This window comes from Indicator indicator, chromosome 3 (assembly GCF_027791375.1).
Source record: "Indicator indicator isolate 239-I01 chromosome 3, UM_Iind_1.1, whole genome shotgun sequence".
NCBI lineage: Eukaryota > Metazoa > Chordata > Aves > Piciformes > Indicatoridae > Indicator > Indicator indicator.
The window spans coordinates 14,792,856-14,817,604 of record NC_072012.1 but is presented as its reverse complement, the minus strand read 5'-3'; positions in this window follow the sequence as shown (position 1 = coordinate 14,817,604).

The following is a 24,749-nucleotide window of genomic DNA, read 5'->3' as shown; positions in this document are numbered from 1 at the left end:
AAGCTGTTCCCCCTCCAGTCACCGTCGGCTCTACAGAAAACAAAAATCGCCAAAACATCCCCGGGAGAAGGAAGCGCTTTGTCCCAGCCGGGAGCAAAAGGCCGGGAGGGAAGAAACTTCCCTCTCCCTCTGTTCCTTCCCGAAAGGCCATTTCTCATTTCCCGTGCCCCCAGGGCTGCCGGAACCCTCTTTGTCCCCTCTGCTCAGGTGGTCGGAGATGCCAGCCTTGGTGTGCCCGGGGAAGGGGGCACCAGTGTCCGCCCAACAGAGGCAGCCGCTGCTCCAGCTCCGCAGAGCCCCGTCCCTCTGCGGGGTGGCCCATAAATAACGGAAGAAATGAGCTGGGCCGGTATTATTAATCGCATTAAAACCTGTCATCCAGAGCCCTCTGCCACTGTATGGACACCTGAAGGTAGGAGTTGCTGAGATGGATGGATGGATGGATGGATGGATGGATGGATGGATGGATGGATGGATGGATGGATGGATGGACGGATAGATAGATAGATAGATAGATAGATAGATAGATAGATAGATAGATAGATAGATAGATAGATAGATAGATAGATAGATAAATGTAATCCCCTTTCTGTTTTGAAGACACTCAGTGATAGCTAACGTGCGTTTCTGGACAGCCCGAGCCGTTTTACTTCCTGAAATATTCCCCTCCCAGTCCGAGGGGTGGAAAAAATTCCTACATGGAGTGAAGGATGTGAGAGAGCTAAATCCAGGGATTTAGCAAGGAGAGAGAAGAAACTCTTCTTTCGTCTTACAGCACCGAAGCCCAGGACGGTCCTGCCAGACCTCCGGAACTCCCGGGGTGCAGCGGGAAGAGACCGGGAGCCGCTGGGAAGGTGCTGGGTCGGGACCCAAGTGGAGCCAAGCCCCTCCTCGTCTTAACCTGCTTTAGTGGCCCACCGCCCTTCTGCGGCTAGGGTAGCTGTGGTTTGGGTTTACAAGGTATAACAATAGGAATATCTGCGGAGCCGAATATCGCCTTCATTAGCTTCTAATGTAAGCGTAATATGCTTGTTGCGTGTTAAATACTATATATATTTTAACATATATATACATAGTGCTAAATATATAGTGTATAGACCGACCTGCCTTAATCAAATCAACATCGGTGAGTATCATCCGTAGGAACAGCACAGAAACAGATGCTCCCCGCAGACACGGGCCCCCGCCCGCCAGCACGGACATAGCTGTGCGCAGACATAGAAGGAATACGCGTACGAGGTACTGTGTATACCAATCTATATGTACGTAGGTACGCGGCCAGGCACGGAAAGGCCCCGATCCCCTGCATAAATATACATCGTCTCCCGTTCTAAGATTAATATTTCTTATCTCAGATATGACAGTGCCGTGTCCTATCTCCCATCCCTGACCATTCCTGCCTCACTCCTTCGACCCTGACTCCTTTAACCAGGGGTAAAACAAATTATTTCTCATTCGCTTCCAAAATTCCTGTTCCCTCCTGAGCCGGGGGGTGCCTTTCCCCAAGGTCACCGGGAAAACCCAATTCCCACCCACCCCAAACAATAAGAGGGGGAGATCGGGTTGAGTTTCAAGAAAGTGGGTGCTGCCCTTTGAGCCGAGCTACCCATCCATCCTAATTCCCTCCACGTGGAGGAGTAAAAGGAAGGAGGTGAAGGAAATTAAAAAAAAAATAATTAAAAAAAAGGAAAGAAGAAGAAGAAGACTGGTGGAAGAGGGGAACACATACAGACTCCCAAACCGGCGTGTTCACTGACCTGGGCAGATGCTTTTTATTCGGTCCCGTTCCGCTGGAGCTCTCAGGGCAGGAGTGCGGGAGAAGCGGAGCGGCTGCTGGCATGTCGCAAGCTCCCACCGAGGGGGAAAACCTGGGGGAGCTGCATCCTCTAACCGCCCACCCTTGCCCTCCTCCTCCTCGGGGCTGGGCTGAAGATCAGAGCTCTTCCGGGTTGGGAAAGGGCAGAGAAAAGAGTGAGAGAAATATGATGGGCTATTTCTTTACACACCCATCCCGGGAATCACATGGGGCGGGAAGGTGGAGGAGGTGGAGGGGCGGGGGGACAGGGGCAGGGCCGGGGGAGGGGAGCGGGGACGCGCCAGGTACTGGGGCTTGCAGAGGTGTGAGCGCGATGTAACCCGTCCCGGGAGCAACTGTAACTGCCGTAAGCTGCAACGCCTGGGAAGAGAGAGAGAGAATAATTAATCTTATGATCATCCAAATAACGCCGGGGCTCGCTCCGCTTGCATCGAAAGCTTTCGAGGAAACGCGGTGACAAGAGCTACCAGGGGCTGCTGCTTTTCCTCTCTCTTTCCTCCTCCTCCTCGGGAGGGACTTTTATTCACCCTATTTTCCTTTATTTTTTTATATTTCGTTATCTTTAATGTTTATGTATGCCTGTGTAAGGCTCCAGGTTTTGGGCAGAAATAAAAAATATAATTCCACACACATCCCCTGGCACACCGAGAGCACGGAGGGACACACACTTGTCTCTGTCTCTCCTGTGTCGTCCGCAGCCCCCTTCATCGGGATGAGGAAGGCTCCTGACTGCGAGCAGGAGTGAGGAATCTCTGCGGGTAGACACCGACCATGGGGGTCGGTCCCAGCATAGGGGGCTGTCCGTCATCCCAGGGTTTGTCCGTCGTGCCCCCACCCCGCCACTATCTATGCTCCCAAAGCTGGACGGGCTTGTACCCAGGGCCAATCTCAATGAGGAGTGAACGAGGAGAGCTGCAGCCCCCTGCCCTCTTCCCAATCCCTCCTCCCTAAGGTGACATGGGGGCTTTTCGAGGTCTGAGAAGTGAACGGAAGATAAAAGACACCCCCGCCCCAAACTGCTGTAGGGCCGGAGGAGAAGCGGGCTGTGGTCGTGCCGCAGGCTGCGAGGGATGCCCCAGATCTTGCACGGATGAGGAGATGCAGGGTCACACTGTGTGTGATTCTCCACGTTCACCTCTTCCACTCGTGTCAGTCCCCAAAACCTCAGTGTGCCCCCTCTACCTTTATCTACCCCGTGGTTTGGTGTTTTTTTTTTTTAATTGTTATTATTATTCAGATGATTGCTCATTTCTGCAAAGCCCCCGCACCCGCGGAACGGAGGATTCCTGTCAGCAAAGCCGGACAAGACCTCCCCCCAAGGAGGACCAACCGGGGGCGGAGGGGGTCTTCGCCACATAAACCCGTCCCAGGGCTTCCATCGGAGTGGGTAGCTACTTTCATGGGTAGGAGAAGTGGGGAGGAGGGAGAAATGGGGAAAAGGGAGAGAAACGACACCCCTCTCCCCCCCCCCCCATTTAACATCAAATCCTATATCCACGTCCGGATATGCTCCCACGGGATTAAACCAGAACGCTTTTATTCCCGTAGCTAAATAAATTGCCTTCAGCAGTCTTCAGACCCCACCAGTGGGAGACTCACGAGTGCTGGAGGGGATGCAGAGCCACCCTCCCCGGCTCGTCTCTGCGGTACCCGGCAGAGATCCCTGCGCATCGCGGCGGCACTGAGTCCCGGTGTTTCAGAAACGAAGGTGAAAATTGATCACTTAGGGGGGGAAAAAAAAAAAAAAAAATATATATATATATATATATATTAATGTTCCTGGAGGGATATTGTGGGTTTTTTTTCTGCTGACGCTGGGGCTTCGCTATCTCCTCTTCTAGAGTGACTCTGTGAGGTGAAAGGTAACGCGATCGCCTCCCAATTCTATCTTTAGAAAACACATTCAATTAAGATAATAACTTAAAGCTCATTAGAGCTGCGAAGGAGCCTTCCCGCCGCCAAATCCCGATGGAAACCGCTCAGGAACCCCAACAGCGAGGGAAGGCGGGTTCAGCCAATCACCCCTAGCCAAGAAAATAGGGCTTTTGCTGAGGAAAGGCTTCAGAAAATGAATATTTTGAAGCCAGAGGCTTGCGCGTTTTCACTGAGCAGAGTGAAGAGGACGAGGCTAAATCCCTGAAGGATATGGGGTTAAAAAAAAAAAAAAAAAAAAAAAAAAAAAAGGGCAAACAGCTAAAGTCACTCAGGGTGTGTGTTCCGCATCACCAGGCAGGGAAAATTCCTGGGAAATTTGCTCGCCACGAATTCTGCTCCCTAAAATCGAGCTGCAAAGAAGGAGGCGAAATCAATGTGAAAGAAGATGTTGTCGGATCCCTCCCAAATTGCTCAGAAAATAAATAAATCACTATTCTTTTTTTTTTTTTAAAGGGGGAGGGAATTGGATCTGGGATGTCTGAGTACATCGTGAAAGTGATGAGATGAAAAATTAAGAATCCTCCTGGAAAAAAACCGCTTGGGAAACCCATGGAGATGGAATCCCTGCACTATTGTCTCTGTTCCCCCGGATGGGACTTGATGGGGTGGAGGGAGAGAATTTGGGCATAGGCGCAGGCGCATCCACACTCATAACAGCCCCCCACCCCCTTTCATTCACCCTGCACCGTGAAGTTCGTTTCCATCTATGATGGCTGGCTACCCAGAGGTTAAACATAACTAATGAGGCTTTAAATGGCACCCGGGGTTTATCATAAATATCACAGACCTTCGCAGATGCCTGCAGTTTAGGTCCGAATATACATTAAAAGCGAGAGTCAAGTAGCCAGAGGTAATTTATTTAAATACATAAATACATGTAGGTATGCATATACACACACACACACACATATACACACATACACACTTTTCCTCCCTACATGTGGAATATGTGTATAAACTGTGTACATCTATCCATATACACATAGAGTGTATCTATCTATATATATATGTATACATACATACTCACACACGTGGAATATATATATGGTGTCTGTGTGTGCAGAGATTCCATATATATGGCATATTATATATACATATGGAATATATGGGAATTTTCCTTGTGTTTTCCACCCTGCTGGGGAAGTCTATGATTCTCCCAGCACGCGTGCCTAATCCTACTTCTTGCTCTCCTTCTGGCACACATCTGGACGCTCACACATCGAAATAAATACCTCTGCACACATATACATCGATTTCAGCTCCACTTGAGCCCAGATTTGCAGCTGGACCCTCTCTATATGTAATCTATAGGTTACGGTTAGTGATAACCGTTCCAGCGGCTGTGGAGAGGAGGTAAAGATGTTTTATTCGCTGGAATTAAACTGCATTGTCTGTTGGGGAAAGAAAATGCACTCTTCTGTGCCCCCACTCTGCAGAAAAGTTGTCAATAATCAATAATTCCTCACTCCCCGTCTGTCAAAACACCGTCTCAGACATAGCTGATTTTTAATACCACGGCCACAATCTTAATTTCCAAGGCCGGGGAGGAAGCCCCCTTCGCCTTGATACCCCCCTCCTGCCCTTTCCCCCCCTCCCCCCCCCCCCAAATCAGCCGATTTGGCATTGATCCTGCGCTTTGTGTGCGCGGAGTCTATTCGCTTTAAAACGATTTCCATTAAATACAGCCTCCTACATTGGTAGAATCGACCTAACGACTTTGTGTGAACGGTGGGGAGGGAGAAGAGGGCTTGGGGTGGGGGAGGAACATGGGAAATTAAAATAACCCCCTCCATGCACATGCACACTCCATCCACATCTTCCATTCCCCCACATCAGGGGACTTGGAAATCAAGTCGAAGCCAAACAAACAGCCTCAGTTGCAAATTTCTCCCCATTACAGCCAAGGTGCAAAAATATATTTATACAAATATATGAAGCACGTGGAAGAGGGGAATTTTAATTAAATCTCACTGCAGCTCTAACAACATCCAAGTGATATTTCATTCGGAGCCCGCCTCTCGCTTGTGTTTTGTAGCGTTTTCTTGCCTCTGACTTTTTTTCTTTCTTTTTTTTTTTTTTTTTAAATATTAGACGAGGTGCAGAATTATAAATGACTCTTCCCTTATCTGTGCTGCTCACATATCCAGGATCAGAGGAGCTGATTAAGAAAGAAGTCAGAGGCAACGTTGGATTCATAATGATTTGGAATAATGAATCCTTATCTCTGCTTTCCAGATTATCACCCTTTCAGCTCCCAATGTTTTGTTACATGGGATAATTTATTGCATCTAATACATCACAATGAATCTGATGGCGGAAAGCGATGGGCAACGCTGGGAAAGAAAAAAAAAAAAGAAAAAAATAGACACCACAAACCAAGTCAAAACCGGGGGTACTTATTTTAGGTTAGTTTTATGCTGGGGGCAGTGAAACTAAATTTTTCCCCCTTATTTTTTTTTTTAAACGGGGAAAATATAAGGTAAATCTGATAATAATAATAATAATAAATAATAATAATAATAAAAAGAAATTAGGGGGGAAGGAGGCGCTTTAATTAGTGTGTCACTTTCACACCGAAATTAAGAATATTGATCGGAGCTTCTCCTCTCGCTGGCTGCGAGATCCTAATTTTACATGATTTATTTTTTATTTAAGGGGGAGACAATGCATCATAAACATCGAATAAAGCATGGAGCAGGCTTACGATAAAACACAATTTGCATCTCTTTCTCCTTCCCTCCCGAGCCCCCCCTATTTTTTAAAGGTAGGGCTGCCAATAATGTTCAATTTTTCTCCCCGCCCCGTTGCTGAATAAATACATGGAGAGCAAAAATCGATAAGATTTCTGCTAACAGTCTCTCTCCCTCTGTCTCTGACTCCTTTTCTTCTCTTTTCTTTTCTTTCCTTTTTTTTTTTTTTTTTTCCTTTTTTAAGGCATTTCTCATAAACTGGAGAAACTCCGAGGGTTGCTTTGCATGCAAATGAACGTTGCGCTGTATTTCTGGCTGCAGAAATGAAAAAGGAGGGGGGGCGTGCGGGGCGTTCACCTGAAATTATTGATATTCCCGTGCCTGAGGAGAGGAAGATGTGTTGATATTTTGCTGGATTTGAATGGATTCGTTTGAATCCTGGAAGGGAAGCAGCAGCCGAGCTCTCCCTCCTCACCTGCACAGGCAAAAAGATGCATTTCAAACAGTTCCTGTGGCAAATAACCCTCTTTAGGGATGGGGGGGAAGGGATGGGTAAGGGAGGGAGAGATTCCCATGGCAATAACAACCGAGCTCCGAAGTTCATCTCGATTGAAACACAGAGTGGGTTAGATTCTGTAATGGCTTAACCCATCCCGCAAAAACCTGAACAAGGGGCTGGGAGATGGTCCTGCCCGGTGTTAGACCATCCCGCCACTTCATGTCTTGGACAGCACCGGAGCCTAAAATCCTCGTCATGGTCAATTTGCAGCGTCTCGTTTGCTGGTTGTTTTGGGGGTCTTTTTTTCTTTTTTTCTTTTTCCTTTTTTCTTTTTAATTTATTTTCGCATGGGCATTCCTGCCGTTAAAATTTCTGGGTACGGGTACTGGCAGCCGTGTTCTCTCTTGGTTTAAGTTTCCCTGGCTCCCTCACATCCCTTCTTGGTTCTCACAGCACAGAGATGGTGTTTAATCATTAACCAGGTCTAGCACGGTCTTTTTTTTCCAGGAAGCGGGAGACGCTTCTGAAAGGAGGTTGAAAAATAACTTGCTTTTTCCCCTTTGCCTAAAGGGAAAGGCTTCTATATGGGGTCTTGAGGGGGGGAGGGTATCTTCCCTCACCACAACCCACCCGTGTCCGTGTTGCAAATGTCCGTCTTCTTGCTTATAGGTTCATCATTTTATGTGCGGTGGTTCACAAATCCCATCCAAACGGTAATCTCGGCTTCCTTATTCTTCCTCCGCCCTATGTTCCGTGCAATATTTGTCAAGGAATTTCAAGTATCAATTATAACCGCGATTTCTGATCCCCTCAATTTGAAGTGTAGATGATTTGATAGGAATATACATATATATATATATATATATAATACTGCATCTCCCTCAGATGAATTTATTGGACCACGTCCCACCCTCAGCTGAACATTCAATATGCCAGCATTATCTCCGCACTTAAACTCGCTTTCTCCATTTTTGTGCCAAGATAAATTTGCATAATATTTGCAGTTGTAATTAGCTGATGAACATCTCCCAGCCTTCCCCTTTGTTTTCCGCGCGTTTGGTCTTCAATTGATGCCACTTTTGATCTTTATTATTACAGTATCCCGATGAAGTATTTTATATCTTATCTGCAGCGCATGAAAGTCACACAGAAAGGGAGCGAGGCGGGGGAAAACAACAAAAAATGGGGAGAAAGGAGAGGGAGGAAAAGGCTCCGAACGGAGCTGAACTAATCAGAGTTTCCAAAGGTTGCTTCAGATGCCTGAATGCGCACTTGCGGGGCAAACGAATAGGAATTAAAGCCATTTAAAAGAATAAGGGGCTTGCTCAGGTGAGGTACCGCCAGCATCTCTGCAACATCCGACAAGGGTACTGGGGACTCTGGGGCTGGGGACAAGGGATACCGGGAGTGTGTCCTCCAGCTCCGAGCTTGGGGACCTCGCGGGGAGGCACCACACGGACTTTTAGGGATTATAGCACCGAAGTTGGTTGGGTTTTGTTTGTTTGTTTGTGGTTTCTTTTGGTGGTGATTTTTTGTTTGTTTGTTTGGGGGTTTTGTTTGTTTGTTTTTTTAGATGCTTTTCTTGAATCAGGAGCAGCCCGTGCTGGACGCCAGGTACCCCCGAGCCCCCCCTCCCGGAGCATCTCGAATGAGCAGCCCCTACCGCCTCCCGCCCACCCCCCCACTTCCCCCTACCCCCCCCCCACCCCGGGTCACCTCCGCTTGCAGAGCCAGGAGTAAAGGATGTTATCACGTCGGGAGGGTTATTAAACCGCTAATGAATGAGTGTCTGTGAGACTCTGGACAGGCTGGAGAGACTGTGGGAGGGGGGCCTGGGGGGAGAGGAGGCAGAAAGGCTCGATCTTCATGCCAATCTCTGGAACAAATAGCTAACATTTAACGTTTACACCCTGCTTGGCGACGAACTGGCGCTCCACGGACCCCTGATCCAGGCTAAAATGTCCAGAAAGCCTTTGGAGAGAACAAGTTCCTAGCTATCAGGTTCTTCTGATCTCTCTCCTCCTTTCATAGGGCTTTGGTTTCAGGCTGGACTTGTCCAATGTCTGCTTTACCGCTGCGCGCTCCTAAATGAGTGTCAAGGAGGCGAATATCAAATAGCAGAGAGGTCAAGGCGATTTGGTTAACCGTTGGCTGGGCTGATGGCTTTAAACTTGTGTGGGAGGCTGGGGACATGGCAGGGGGGAGGGAAGGAAAGGGGGGAAGGAGTGGGAGTGGAGGGGAAATAAACCCGAGAGAAAGGAAATCAAGAAGGGGGAGGAAGGAAGAGGATAGGGGTGTGGAGATGGTGAGCCCCAAAAAGCAAGGTAAAGGGTTTCATGATGATGGAGGGCTATGGAAACCCTTGATGAAGGGTTTACTCCTGGATAGGCTGGGGGGTGTCCCTGTCCATCGTGGGTGGGGAGAATTTGGGCAATGTGTGTATTTTGGTGGCATCTATGTTTGGGCTTGCACATAATTGCTCCTGTGTGTTTTAGATGGGAAGCTTCAGGGTGAGGGTGGGTGCACTCCAGATGAATGGGTGCAGCCACAGGGTTTTGAAGACACAAGGGGGGGATTTTGTAGCATGTGGGTGGAGGGGCCACATGGTGCTTGTGTGCAGGGGAAAACCCCAAAATGCATCTGAGAGGGTGTGTTTGTGCAAAGGGTGCATGAGGGCAGGGCTGGCCTGGGGAGAGGAGCTAATGGGTGTCTGTGGTCCTGGGGGTGATGCAGGTGATGTGTGTTGTCACAAGGGCTGTAAGGCTGGTTAGGGAGAGGCCATATGTATGGGTCTGTGCATTAGGATGAGAGAAGGATGTATGGGAGTGTTTCCCTGTGGTGATGGAGATATGGCAGGATGAGGGCAGGAGCATGTATGGAACGTATGAGGGGGGTTGTAAAGCAACCGTAGCTGTAGGTTTAGTGTGAGGTGTGAATCTAGTGTGGGTGTAGGATGAGCTATGCAGAGCTATCCTACTGTGGGTGCAATGGGCTCGTGCTGTGGAAAGGAGCAGGTGGGAGTGGGATGTGCTGGGTGCTGAGCACAGGGAGAATCTTGGACTGTGGAGAGATGGTTGATCCAGCAATGCTTTGGGGGGAAAATCCCATCTTCAAGTGCTCTTGCACTTCCTGGAATGGTGGGTGGGCTGGGTGGCTCAGCAAGCAGCAAAGAAACCAGAGAGAAATTTTACTTCCCCTGTAGTAATCACCTGCTTTAAAGAAAAAAAAAAATGAGAGAGAGAGAATTTCCTGGAAGAGAAAGTTTTCTATTACTGAAGTGGCCAATGAACAGAACAAATACTCAAGGCCTTTGCCAGCCACACTCCTCAACTCCAAAACCGCACAAGCCCTCCCTTCCCAGCAATCACCTTTTGCTCCTGACATTAGCAGAAAACTCACTCTGGTCCCAGGTAATGTAAAGCTCCTCAGCTGAATCAAGGCAAACAATCGCCATAGGAAATGTGTGCACAGCTACACACGGCTGAACAGCACCGGGGGCTGTAACTACCAGAGAGTTTGCAATAGCTAAAACCAAGAGGGAGTTAATCGTGACTTCAGTTTCCATGCCCTTGACCTACAAGTTGCAGAGCTGAGAAGTGCAACGCTGACAGGAGATATTCAGGTGAAGCCACTGAAGCCCTCAGTCTAAAGCTATAGTATCCATATTGCCCTGGCTTTTGCAGGAACCATTTCCTTCTGCTCTCCATTTTGGAGGTGCATGAAGGACTTCAGGGGGTTCACCCACTGGGCTGTCTTGAAGGAAGAAGAGATGCCATTGGGGACAGTTAAATGAAATCTGGTGAGGACAGGAGAGAGGATGATCAAATTTCAGGATTATTATTTTGAGATTTTTCTTTTTATTCATATGGTTTGCATTTGCTTGGATGCTTGGGGCAGCATGGAGCCCAGTGAGCATGTGGCCATGCATCCTATGGGCATCACAAAGGTGTGTCCCCATGGAAAGGTGCCTCTTGTGTGTGTCTGGACATGAACATATAGGTTGTGTGTGTGCAGGGGGTGCTTGTGTGTGTGCACACTAGTTTTCACAGATACCTTGCGCTATATATATAAAAATATATATGCTATTCCATATGCTATTTATACATATATAAATATATATTCCACATGAGGCCAGGAGCTATACATCTCTCCATCATGCCTGCATACATCCACATACATACACCCACTAAGGTTGCGTTTCCGGAGACATTCTCAAATAGAGCAGTGTAATTTCTCCGCTGATTTTGATTGACATGCTGTCCCTGGGATCATGTGTTAATCCCTTCTTCACTCAAGCCTTTTCATAACTCATTTCTCTCTGCTAGATGGAGACTCTGATGGTTACCGAGGCAACGATGATAGCACTAAGCCATTTCCCTCTCTGCACGGAGACCATTATTCCGCATGCATAGGCCATTTGCAACAAAGGTCGCCACAAAGTCATCCACAACACAGCACACGTTTATTAAACTTTTATTCTTTTTTCCCCTCCCCCTAACAGAGAAACTAGCCAGCACGTGTGCAATCTCTCTTCCCTCCCCCCCCCCCCTTTTTTTTTTTTTTGAGGTCTTTGCAATATAGGTAACAATAACTGTAGCAGACATTATTGTATCCAAACTGTATATCATACAGATCTGGGGCTTAGAGTTCCTAGTCCAGAAAGATCATGCTTAGATGGTCAGGTTTTGCACCAATGATTTCTATTTGTATTGTGTTCTACTATCAAATAGTAACTTTAATAGCAGTTGCAGGAATAAAACAGCCAACAGCAACCATATGAGAGCAATGTGAGGTGAATAGCCCACATGGAGGTTTGCCCTGCAAGACCAAGCACCTCCCCAAACCGAGTAAGTAAATAACCACCAGCAGCAACCACCCCCTCACCAGAGTGGTTTTGAGTTAAGTTCAGTTTCTACCTCGTTCCTTAGCAAGGCTTCCTGGCTCTGGGTGTAAGCTGTAGGGGGTCCTTCTTGTGGTGTCAGGAGCTGGTTCAAGGGTGTTAAAAGCTCCAGTTGTAAGAGGACAAAGGGTTAATGCAATGCTGGCAAGGGTCTCACAAACCTGAGGTGCTCATTCCCCACCAGCCAGGCTTTGCCCATATGGGGCCACGCTGCTGGATTTGATTTCAGCCCCATCCTTTGCCTCTAGAGACCGAATGTGATGCGTCGCTGTGGGATGGCTTTTAGCAAGCAGCCCTTTCCCACTGGATGTCTTTTTGCGGATTTGTGAATTTAGCACTGAAGCCAACCTCAACAAATGTCCGCATTTGGTATCTGCTGGCCACCAGCCCCACCACCTCTCACCTCCCCACCTGGAATCATGAGTTCGCGGCCTAAAGATTTTTATCACCTCTTTCTGGCTCTGTTTTAATACAGCTAAATATCTCTGGAGGTCTACATTTCCAAACGTGCCAGGACAGAGACCACCACCCTGCTGCAATGGATCTTGCAGCTGTGATGTCAGATGGCAGCAGAGTTGGGTGAGGGCTGGGTGGCTGCTCGAACAGTCCTGCGGCACCAGGGTTGCTGCAGATGTGAAAGAGGAGGAGAAGATGGCCCACAGTGATAAGCTCCCAGGAAATTTCTATGGTGCCTCCTACTCTTCTCTGTCCAGACAGCTCCAGCACTGCTCTGGGATCTTATCTCTCTCTGTATTGCCTCCCTCCTACATTGTCCTGCTCAGCTTGGTGCAAAACACGCTCCTAATTGTACTGGCCTGGCCCAAAGCTCTGATCCCATCTGCACTCTCCGACTCCCGTCACTGACTTCACTGGTTTTATCATCTATATTGTTTAAATGTTTGATGCTGTCTCTTCAAAACCAGGCAGAGGTCAGCCCAGCCCCACCTCCTTTATTGTTTCTCCCTTTATTGTATTTTGGGAATTAAAAAAATAAATTATTTGACAGCCCTTAAACATTCAGCTTCTTCTCTTGGGTACACAAAGCCACTGAAATGACTGGGAAGTCCATGTGAGTCCAGCCCCTGAAAGTGCATGATGGAAGTCTTGAGCTTGGAGATCCACCTACAGGAAAACATCTCCCAAGAGCAAACCATCACTTGGAGACAGCCGCAATGGTTTCCAAACCAGGCTGCTTGCTTGTTTACAAAGTTTCTGTTTTGCAAGATATTAAAATAATTGGAGACAAACAGGAATTGGGGTTAAACCTCCCAATCTGCCACTTATCAGAAGAATCACTTTCCCACTGCAATGCAACCCCTGTGGAGGAGGTTGAAACACCATTGGTCAACCTGGCACACAGGAGCCTAGTTTATGGTGCTGATTTAGCAGAAGTGTTTGAAGAAAGCACCTGCCCTGGATCTTTGGTGCTTGTTGTCCAAGTCCTGTCACATCCACCCCTTTGAGCTGGTGGATAGCAAGAGTGAGGCTTGCTCTGCTAGTGTGAGGAATACAGTGGGGGAACCCAAGAGGAGCTGAATCTGCAGGCAAGGTCTTGCTGTCAGGAGGACGCATCGTCTCATGGCACTTTCCATTCTATTCTCAAACCACGTCCAGTCTTTCCAAATAAAATCCTATTCCCTTTTCCCCCATTGCCTGTACCATCTACCCCCCTGGCTGCTGTTCCACTGCTCCTTCTGTGGAAAGTCTCCAGCCTGACTGGCTTGATATTAAAAAAAAAAGAGTGGAAAAATGTATCTATCATTAGTTCTGCTCATAACGAGCTCCCTCAGCTCCTGCAGGGATGCTTGAGGCTGGGAAACCTACAGGGATATTTACTTGTGATGCAGCCCTGGGATGGTGCTGGGAATTTTGAGCGAAGCGTGGCAGGTATTTCCAAGCCCCCTGCACTAATTGATGGGCTCTCTATATATCATGCCAGATAAAGGGCTCTTGTGCAGTAAATGCTGATGTTTAGAACATCCTGATAGTGTTTTGTTAACAAGAAGATAACGGGAGAGCAAGATACGTTTGTTTAGCTGCCTATAGATAAACCCAACACAGTCTTTGTTAAGTTTTCATGACTGATGGCAGGTTCTAAATGCGATAAATAATACCCCAGGTCCTGATTGGAGCTACTGTAGCACAAATTAAAACCCACAGCACTGACCTGTGAGGGTGATGGAGGGGTCAAAGGTTACAGGAGTGAAGACCTGGGATTATTTTTGGGCAGCGATTCCTTGTTTCTCAACTAAAAGCAGTCTGCTAAGGCTTTCCCAACATTGCTGCAAAGTGGTACCCACCAGAAAAGCAAGGGATGGAAAGGATGTTGTCAATAAGGATTTTGTGGCAGCAGAAAGACAGAGGGGCTGAAAAATTCATGAGGAGAGGTTGGCAGCAGGTAACCTCAGTCTAAAACCAGCAGTGACCTTCTCTCTAGGGCTCTTCACTAGAATGCAATGCCTCATACAACGCTACAGGCTTGGGGAGGAGTGGCTGGAAAGCACCCTGATGGAAAAGAACCTAGGGATATTGGCTGATAGTCAACTGAATATGAGCCAGGTAGCCAAGAAAACCAACAGCATCCTGGCCTGTATCAGCAATATGTGGCCAGCAGGACTAGAAAAGTGCTTGTCCCCCTGTACTTGACACTGGTGAGGCTATGCTTTGAGTACCATGTTCACTCTGGGGCCCTCACCACAAGGACATTGAGGTGCGGGAGTACTTCCAAAGAAGAGCAACGAAGTTGGTGAAGGATCTAGAGAACAAGGGTTATGAGGCCCATGTGAGGAAACTGGGATTGTTTAACCCGGAGAAAAGGAGGCTCAGGGAAGATCTTCTTGCTCTCTGCAACTGCCTGAAAGGAGGTTGTAGTGAGGTGGAAGGTGGTCTCTTCTCCTTGCTAACAAGTGATAGAACAAGAGAAAACAGCCTCCACTTGCACCAGGAGAGATTTAGGCTGGACATTAGGAAATATGTCTTCCACAAAAGGGCTGTCAAGCCCTGGAACAGGCTTCCCAGGGAAGTGGTGGAGTCGCTGTTCCTGAAGGGATTTAAAAGACCTGCAGATGTAGTAATGAAGAACACGATTTGTTAGTGCACCTGGCAGTGCTGGGCTAATGCTTGGATTTGATGACCTCAAGGATCTCTTCAAAACTACAAAGATTCTATGATTCTAAGAGTCTTTGGAAATGGAGAGTGAGCAAGGCTTCATCGCACAATCAGTGTCTTGCAAATCCCGAGCATCCTTCTTTCCTCCACCCCAGGAAGACACTGAGTCAAGGCAGCATCCTGCTCCCTCCCAGGTTTGCCTTCTTCAGGGTGCTTATTAACATTTCTTTCCAAACAACCTGCTAATTGCAAGGTGAGTTGCTGTCAGCCCTCTTACAAAAGCACAGAATTGTTATTCAGAGGTGAGGTGGTGGCCCTGGCCCTGAGTCATGGGAGGAGAAGAGGGTCCTTGAGGTCTGGCCACGACGCTTCCTGGTGATGTCCCAAGGGTGTCCCCACAGATGTGCCAGCCTGTGAGGCCAGGGTTTATGTTAAGATGGTGACAAATTAGCAGCAGGAGTAGAGTTGCTCAACAGAGGCTCTCCAAAGCCTACAGCTGCTATACCTGTCATGGTTTAGAAGTTAGGCCATCAAACGATCCAACTCCTCTCAGCTTCTGAAAAGAATTATAATTACACTACCTTCAGCACCATCTTCCCTGAGAAAGCACTAATTTTCTCCCACTTTTTTTTGTTCTCAAGTCACTTTCTGTTTGAGTCTTTTAGGAGAGGAGGTTGCAGGAGTTGGATCAGGGTGATGCTAAAAGCATACATGACCCTTCAGTGCCTTCTTGGTGCATCTCACCAATCAAGGGGATGAAGAGCTCCCTTGGATCTCTGGTGTAGAGCCTCTGGGATGCTGGGAGTCTCATATCTTTTTCTGATGGAGGTGAAACCATAAAGTGGCCACAGCACCCCCAAACTGGTGCTGTCTTTGTGCATGAGAGCCTGATGCCTGGCCCAACATCAGGTTTTGGCTCCCTAGGAACTAGAAATGAGGAGCTCCTGAATTCAAGTCCTAATTTCCACTTAAGAAAGTTGTCACTGAGAGATGAAATAGGCCATTGGGGAGGTTGTGCAGTTTGAGTTTTGTTTTTCTATCCCAACTGCTCATACCTATATATGATGGGGATTTTTAATACTTTCAAGGAGATACAAAAGGCTGGAAAAGAAAGCACTGATCTGGTGTCAAAAATTATTTACCTTAACACCTGCAATGGTTCCACTTCTGCCCAAGGTGATATCAAGAACTCCTTATTTCTGCTCCCACTTCATTCACATCCCCCATCCAGTGCTGGGGCCATGCCAACCCCCCCAGACAAGAATGATCTGATATTCACCCAGCATTTTGCATCCCAGGGGTTCCTCATAAGCACTGCACATGGGGACTCCCACACAAAGGACAAATAGTGTTGATGCAATGCTGCTCTGGTTGAGCAATTCAGCCTGCAGGAGATGACCAGGAGCTTCTGACCAATGTCAGAAGAAAGAAATGAGTGATTAAGCAAATTCTGGAGTTTTTTTCCCCTCTTCTTAATTTTTTTCTGGTCATCAATATCAATAGCTAGACCATATCCATTCCCATCCTCTGACCAGATCCATTTCAGCAAGGGCAGATGCAGGATTTTGCTGGAGGTCATACAATCATGGAATGGTTTGGATTGGAAGGGTCTTTTAAAGATCATCTAGTCCAACCCCACTGCAATGAGCAGGGACATTGTCAACTACATCAGGTTGCTCAGAGCCTCATCCAAACTGACCTCAAATGTTTCCATGTATGGGGCATCCTGTGCTTGTGTCTCACCAGTCTCATTGCAAAAAATTTCTCATCTAAATCTCCCCTCTTTTAGTTTAAAACCATCACCCTTTGTTCTGTTGCAAGAGGCCCTGCTAAAAAGATTGTCCCTATCTTCCTGGTAGGCCCCTTTAAGTAATTGTTGGTGGCAAAAGGTCTACTCAGAGCCTCTTCTCCAGGCTGAACAACCACAACTCCCTCAGTCCTTCCTCCCATGAGAGGCTCCCCAGGTCCCTGAAACTCCTGGAATATATGCTCTAAGAACAGATTAATTTCCAGCTATGGGTCCTCCCCAAGCAGAAATACTGAAAGAGAAGGGAGACTTTGTACTCAAGGCTGGACTCTACACACTTAAACACTCAAAGCTTGAAAATTTATGGGTGGGGTAGCAACTTTTTTCCATAACTGGCTGGGAAGATCCCAAAACTCCATTCCACAACCATCTGCATTGCAGGATTTACACTGGGCTCCTGAGTGAGTGCATGGTCCCAGCATCAGAGCTGGCTAAGAGTGGTGAATGAAAAACTGGTGGGTCTTCCTGAGAAAACTTTGAACAGGCATCCAAAAATCAAATGTGTTTTCTTCTAATTAGGAGGGTTTGTTATATATCATGCTGATCTACAGAACAAACCACATGCCAGTTATTGTTGGTACGAGCACAACAATTCTGACTGTGGAAAAAAAATATTTCCTGGCCTGTAGGACACAAAAAGTACTAAAGGCATTTTAATGACACTTTAGTTAATCTCTAGGCACAGGTTAAACAGAGAATATCTAAAAAGGTGTGTATGTGTGTAGGGGGGGGGCGGTAATAACAAAAGTTAGGACTCAAATCAAAAGGTGTTCCAGTACCTTGCAAAAGTTATTAAATATAATTATATTAAAATATCCCCATGCACAAGAAATGGCAAAACTGGGACAAAGATTGTGAGCAAATCTCAGTAAATCAAGGCTTACAAAAAGTGTACCAAAAGAATGTGATTATCATACGAATAAAACCAAACCCAAATAAATTCAGAGTTAAGGTAAGACTTAAAAAAAAAAGAAATCCAAAGAAGCTGGGTGTGGAAAATTGCAGTGGAGGCAGCTGAACCACCTCAACTTGAAGGTGTCATGCAATAACCTAAAGAAAAAAACAAGCGAGGATTTAGAAACACATTATCCTGACCTGGGACCACAGAAATGGAAATGTCTTTCTCAGATGTCTGTTGGCTTACAGAGCTTATCACAACCAATTGGGAGAGTCTCATTTCCAGTTTGCTTACCAGACTACAGTCCTGCCTATGTGTACATCTGTGACAGAGCAACTGGGCTCTCTCCAGAGATGTGTGTTTTGGTTCAAGAAGAAATGAACCTGATTTTATGCACTTTCTGGCCAATTCTTACAAGTGTTTTGTTGAGCTCACCTTGGTTTGAATACCAGTTGTGGCTGGGAGGTGCATCAAGCAGTCTCGAGGGAACCCCACATCCAGACATCTCATGCCTTTGGTTTGGAAGGACCTTGCAGAGGGATGCATTCTTCTGCATGTCTATTACAGGGAGATCTTGGCAGCTGAGATTCACTTTCAGAATAAAACCTCACCATAAGCTGGTATCCCCAGTGACAGGTTCATATAAAGGTGCCTGGAAAAGTACCTGGAGAGATCCCAAAGATAAAGGAGACTCAAAAGTGTATTTTGCAACGATGTCACTATTAAAACAAAGATTAGCTGCTAGAGGAGACCTCTAGCCTGGAAAGCGGAAGAAAGTTTCCCTTCTTGTATCATCAGGACATTCTTTTCTGCAGATACTGACTCTCTTGGTCTCAGATGGCTCCACACCAGACTCTTCATCTTGAAGGCAAGGGGAGCTGGGAGCTCAGCAGTGCCCTTTCCCATCTTGGCTTTGCCCCTGACGTGCTCTGTGACCTGGCACAAATCACTTCACCGCCCTGCTTTGGTTTCGCTGTTTGTGATGCCAACAGAAAACAGAGCAGTCCTTGTTCACAGAAAGTGAGTGACGTTAGCCTGGCCCCATGATTTCTCCAAGCACATCTGATGGGAACTACCATGAGTCCTTAAGCCAATAAACTAATGCCCACATTGAAGAGAGATCTGGTTTTGCTACCCTCTCCCAAGAGATTGTTGGGGACATCCACTCACCTTGCCCAAACACATGCAAGTGTAGGAATAGCATGGTGGGATGTGTTACATCATGATGGCAAAATCTGACTAGATGTCTGAGGAGGTCCCCTTAAATTCACATAAAGAGTGATCAATAGTGTTCCCTGGATGTGGAATCTGTTGCCAACAGGAAAGAAGCAGGGTGGTGTCTGCAAAGGTCTGATCTCCAGAAGCTTCTATGGTCCTGGACACCAGAAGCATGGAAGGTGTTTCTTCAGGAGATGACAAGAGGTGTTTGTCTTGCACAAAGAGGAAACATGCAGTATCAGACAAGTAAAAGTCAGGGACCATTGCAAGCAGCTGGACACTTCTGCTTGAGATAAGGGTAACTCAGAAAGGTGATAAACAACTAAATTCCTAAGTCATTGCAGAAAACTGGAGTAACTTGGAGAAGACAATGCCAAGAGCACACTCAGCTCTGAAACTATTTTGCAATGTCTGCATCCAAGGCTGGATTCATACCAAAATTCCCAGTGATATTATTTGGTAAGTGTTAACTCCATGACCAATGAACATGGTCTAGAGGAGAGAAGAAAAACAAAGACATGATGCAGTTCTGCAGCTGTTTAAGCTTGGCTTTGGTAAACAGAGCTGGTATAATACTCATTGGAGCCTCAGGCACAGGCTAAGGCACTGCTTCCTCCCTCCAACCACCTGTACACTGGATGACTGGTACAGCTTGGCCTAGTGGGAGCCTGGCAATTAGTCTGGTCCCCCTGTGTCTCCCCACCACTGTCCTTCCCTGAGACCAAACCGGCATGTTTGGTTCTGCTCATAAACACAACTGGACCATCAACCCAGGCCAACTGAGGAGTTGGGTGGGAACATTTTCCAGCGAGCTGGTGGAGGGTAGCTTTGCCAACATGGGCACCTGGGTGTGGGAAGAATGTTGGCAGGGCGATGAACTCATTAAGGTGGAGCTCTGTCACCACCTCTCGAAGGAATCTGAGATGAGTCCATCATACCACTGTACCCTTGTGCAAGCGAGTGTAGGAAGGATCAGTCACTGGAGCTCCACACTCCCCTGCTCTACACACTGAAGTCAATGCCACCTGGAGAAATAGGAGCCCTTTCCATGTAAGCAAACTGATCCTGCTGCTATCAAGTGACTCATTAGCACCTTACAAAACTTAAGTAGACCATAGTGTCGCTCTCTAGTAGTGGGAGATTCTTGGCTTGAAAGGAGGATTTGATACCTGCCAAAAGCTCACCTTGAACCTCACCATCATTAGGAATAACAGATCTGTCTTTGGGCATCCAAGAAGTTGCAAAGTTATATCCTTGAAGAATTATGTTTTCCAAAGGTCCTGGGCACACAGATGAGCTGGACTTGCACTGGGTAAACAATAAACTCCGAAGCCTGCAAGGCAGATGATGAGGAGCAAAGGTAGAATCAAGCTGTTCCTATGCTGGGCAGATGCAGCTGCTAAAACTGTATGTGTTCTCTTGTAGTTTGCAACTTTTCACCTTCATCCCTTTTCCCATCAAAGGCCATCAAAGAAATAAAAATATTCCATGATGACTAAATTCATTAGAGAAAAATGAATCTCATTTTCTATATTCACAGAAGCCATACTAAGGAAAATGAGTCCTTGCCCTTAGTGCCCCAAAAGAGTCTGTGTTTGGCTGGACATGGAGAAGAGACTCAAACCACTGGAGAGGTTACTGCCATGTATACAGAGGACAGCTGAAACGTTGCCAACAGCAATAAGGATCATGTAGGAATTACCTGTTTCTCCTGCAATTTTATTACCACAATAATGAAGAGGAAAAGGCACCGTGAGGTCCTGAGCACTGGTTTTATCCTGTAGCCGTGCTGCCTTGTGTGCTGTGGGTGGAAAAACGAATGCACCTCACATTTACTTCTTTCAAGGTATATATGTTTTAGCAGCTGCTAATCTGGAGGCTACACAGAAAGGACAAATTTGCCATCAGTTGCCTTCAATGTGCTGTTTCTGACTACATTTTTGTTGTCTGTGGCCCAGGTGCATTCTTGCTTGAAGGAGAAGGTGCATATGTTGTCTTCAAAATGGCTAAATAGACATCTTAAACACATCTGAATTGGAATCACTGTGACTTGGGAGCACAGGGCAAAAAATAGTCCATCCTTCTGGCCTTCATAGGCCACATAGACAGACACAGAGAGCCAAATGGAGCAGGATCAGCTTCCAAAGGAGTTGGTAGGCAGGATATACTTTTCCCAACTCTAAGGGACACAAGGGTTTTGCAAAGTAAATCCCTTGTGATCTGAGTAAAATCAGAAAATAGATTCTGAATAAAGGTCAAGCAGAGGTACTGCAGTGGTTGCTTGTGCTCATGGCTTTGCCATGTTTGCTATGAAAGCCCCAGGAAGACTTAAAACCCCATCCTGGACAGGACATATGTACGACACCTGAAGTTCAGGTTCACTCAGTTTGAAAGACATTTCTCCATTGTAAGCTATCCACCAAGCCAGAGCATCTTCAAGGGACTGCTGCAGATTCAGCTCAAGACTTTGTCATGGTTATCTTTCCTAAGCGTCACCTCGTGTTTGATAGCTATGACACCTTCAGTAGGATTCTCAGCACAAAGCTGGTGAACATCCTTGTTTTGGGATTTTTTTTTTTTTTTTTTACCAGGACAAAGCAATCCTGAAACCAAAGAAATTAAGCATTTTACCAGTGGCAACTGGAGAGGGCTGAAAGGAAGTGCTTCCTCCTGAGCCATGGTACTGCAAATCCAGCTTTTTAGAAAGCAGGTGGCACAAAAAGCCAATGGTTAGGCTGGGTTATTAGATACTGAGGCCAAGGCCTGGATTTTGGGCTTCACTGTGCATCTGTTTTAGCTGAAAGTACAGAGAGCAACTGCATCACTTCATCCTCAGCACCTCAACACATGCCAGCTCCAAGCACTAACTTAGACATTTCATAGCCCAGAGAAGGCAGCTATTGTATGAATTACAAGAGCCATATTTTGATGTCCCTGAAGTAATTTTAAGCAAGAAGCTGTTTCTCAGACAGACGCCACCAGCTATCACTGGAAGCATAAAAGATCTAGTAGCAAAACAAGGTCTCAGCGTCAGCCCAGATAGACTCCTTCCACAGAAAAGCTCAAAATCAGCCAGTGAAATTCATGAAATCCAACATGGATTTGTGTTGGAAAAATTGTTGGAAGGCAGTCAACTAAAATCTGCAAAGCTAAAGGGTCTGCCTGATTCAAAATTGCAGTAGATGGTTCCCAGCTCCTAACACGAGAACACAAGTGCAGAAGTGTAGAGAAAGGTTCATTTGAGGATCAGGCTCAAGGACAGCCCCAATGCTGGGGAAGCTTCTCATGGCTCTGCAGTTTCATCCACCCCATGTGAAGGGTATTGTTCAAGTTATTGAACTTGTGGGAAGGGCTGGGCTTTACAAGCTTCACATCACCTGAGTCGAAGGCTGAAGCAGAGCTGCCAGGGCAGGAAATGTTATCCTCCTCCTGCGAATGGAAACTGGGACACGCACCAATCCTGCCCCCAAATGCACCAGTAAAGCCACCACAGAGCTGAGAGCTATGCCCAGCTTTCCTGACAACAAGATGGTGTTTCTCCCTTTGAATGCATGCAAGGGTTAGTATGTGGACCGCAGGATGAAACAATTGCACACTATTCTTTGACCCTAATTCCTAATTTGTTTCTGTATAAGAGAAAAAAACCAAACAACAAAAAACAACCAACCACCAAAAAAGAGTCATTATTAAAATCTGAATGCCAAATTAAAAAAAAAAAAAACAAAAACACCCACCCAGCAAATAGTGCCCAGTCCCACCCTTGGGGAGGAATCAGTTTGAAGGAAGATGACTGAAGGTCTCCTGCACATAGCTGAGCAGCAGCAGCACTGGAGGCCCCAGGTGACACCAGCGTGTTGGGCTGGTGACACTCCATCACACTTGTCATTAGTCCCACAGTAAGCAAATGACAGGCACAGTAAGTTGTCAAACTCACACTGGCTTAGGGAGGAACTGACAGGCAAGAATTTCTAATTTATAAACCAAATTCCTACTCCTGACAGGTGATGAAACCTACAGTTTGGAAATGTGTTTTAAGTCTTATTCTCCCTCACTCTCTTCTTTTAATCATCTGATTATTTTCTGTTTAGTTTTATAAATCTGTTTCAAAGCCCTTATGGAAATGCTCACATTCTGAGGACTTTTTCCTTGTGTTGTAAAAAATGCATGGAAGATCCACCACCTATCTTGGGTTTACTGCAGTTTGCTTTTGAAAAATATTGGCCTCTGTGGTCATAGCTCAAGGCAGCAATATTCCACCAAATCTCAGCGATCTGCACCTGCTTCGTGCTGCCATGTTTGAAAGCCAGTCTCCACCTGTGCAAGGCAGCCAATAGCTGCTGTGATGCTGTGGTTTCAGAACTGGTTGCTACTAATCAGAATTAATGGTCAGGGTCTGTGGAACAAACAAGGACTAGAAGGAAACTTGTGGGGAGAATGTCAAGGGGGGGAGCAGGCAAAGTGGGCATGGTAGACTCTAGGTCTCTATTCTCTCCCTCTGGAGAACATCAAAGGATTTAATGCAAAAGGACGCTCCATAAGAATGAAGGGCTGTTGGAAGGGACATTTAAAGGTCATCTAGCCCAACCCCCCTGCAGTCAGCAGGGACATCTTCAACTAGATCAGGTTGCTCAGAGCCCTGTCCAGCCTGACCTGAAATGTTTCCAGGGATGGGGCTTCTATCACCACTCTCGGCAACCTGTGCAGTGTTTCTCCACCCTCAGTGTAAAAACATTTCTTCCTTAGATTGAATCTAAATCTCCCCTCTTTTAGTTTAAAACCATCAACCCTTGTTCTGTGGCAATGGGGCCTGCTTTATAGGACAAGAGGAAATGGCTTTGAGTTGCACTAGAGGAGGTTTAGGTTGGACACTGGGAAAAATTTCTTCTCTGAAAGTGTTGTGAAGCCCTGGAACAGGTGGCCCAGGGAAGTGGTGGAGTCCCCATCCCTGGAGGGATTTCAAAGACATGTAGAAGTAATGAGACATTTTAGTGGTAGACTTGGCAGTGCCAGATAAATGGTTGGACTCAATTATCGTAATTTTTTTTTCCAACCTAAACAATTGAGATTCTATACAAAATCTGTCCTCCCTTCACCCAACACAAACCTTACTGAGGTTGAAACTCCACCTTTGAGGGAAGGCACAGTGCTATCAGCTGCCATAGCTCACGTTTAAAGGCTTCTGCCCACATCAGCCAGGTAAGAGCTGTTTGCTGGCCGTAAATCTCTCCTTACAGCCTCCTCTGCCATACAGCACACATAGATTAATAGTAGCTTTCTACTTTTTAGGTTACAGCTGATCCAAAAGTCCCCAGAAAAAAGGGAGACTTTCCTAAGTAGCATGACTGACAAGTCTGCGAAGAGGGAGTTTATTCAGAGCATTATCTAATTCATTCCCCGGTGGAGGAAACTCATCTACTTTTGAGACTTAAAACTTCTAAAGAAAACTGCTATGATCTAAAGAGATTGGCCATAAAACTATTTGTATTGAAAACTTAGCCAGCATGCCTTTAGTGAACTTCATTCATTAACATTCTTCCTGGCAAGGTTTCCATATCTCAGCATTCATTTTATACTTTAATTTGGTTAGTAGGTCTTTGTTTAATCGTCCTATTGAAAGCAGAACAAAGAAGGTTTAGGTGATACAGTGAAGTAATACACTATATTTTATCTCTGGAAAGCCCAGACAAAGTCAGCAGGCTCTGATACCCTCCGATTCAGTTTTTTTTTTTTTTTTTTTTTTTATTCCCTTTCTCTTCCAGGACATTTGGAATCACAAATCAGTTGCAGAGCATAAAGATCCTCACTGTATTTAGCTGCGGACACCTTCAGAAGAGAAACACCTTGTCAAGCAGAGAAATGATGCTTTGAGCATGACATA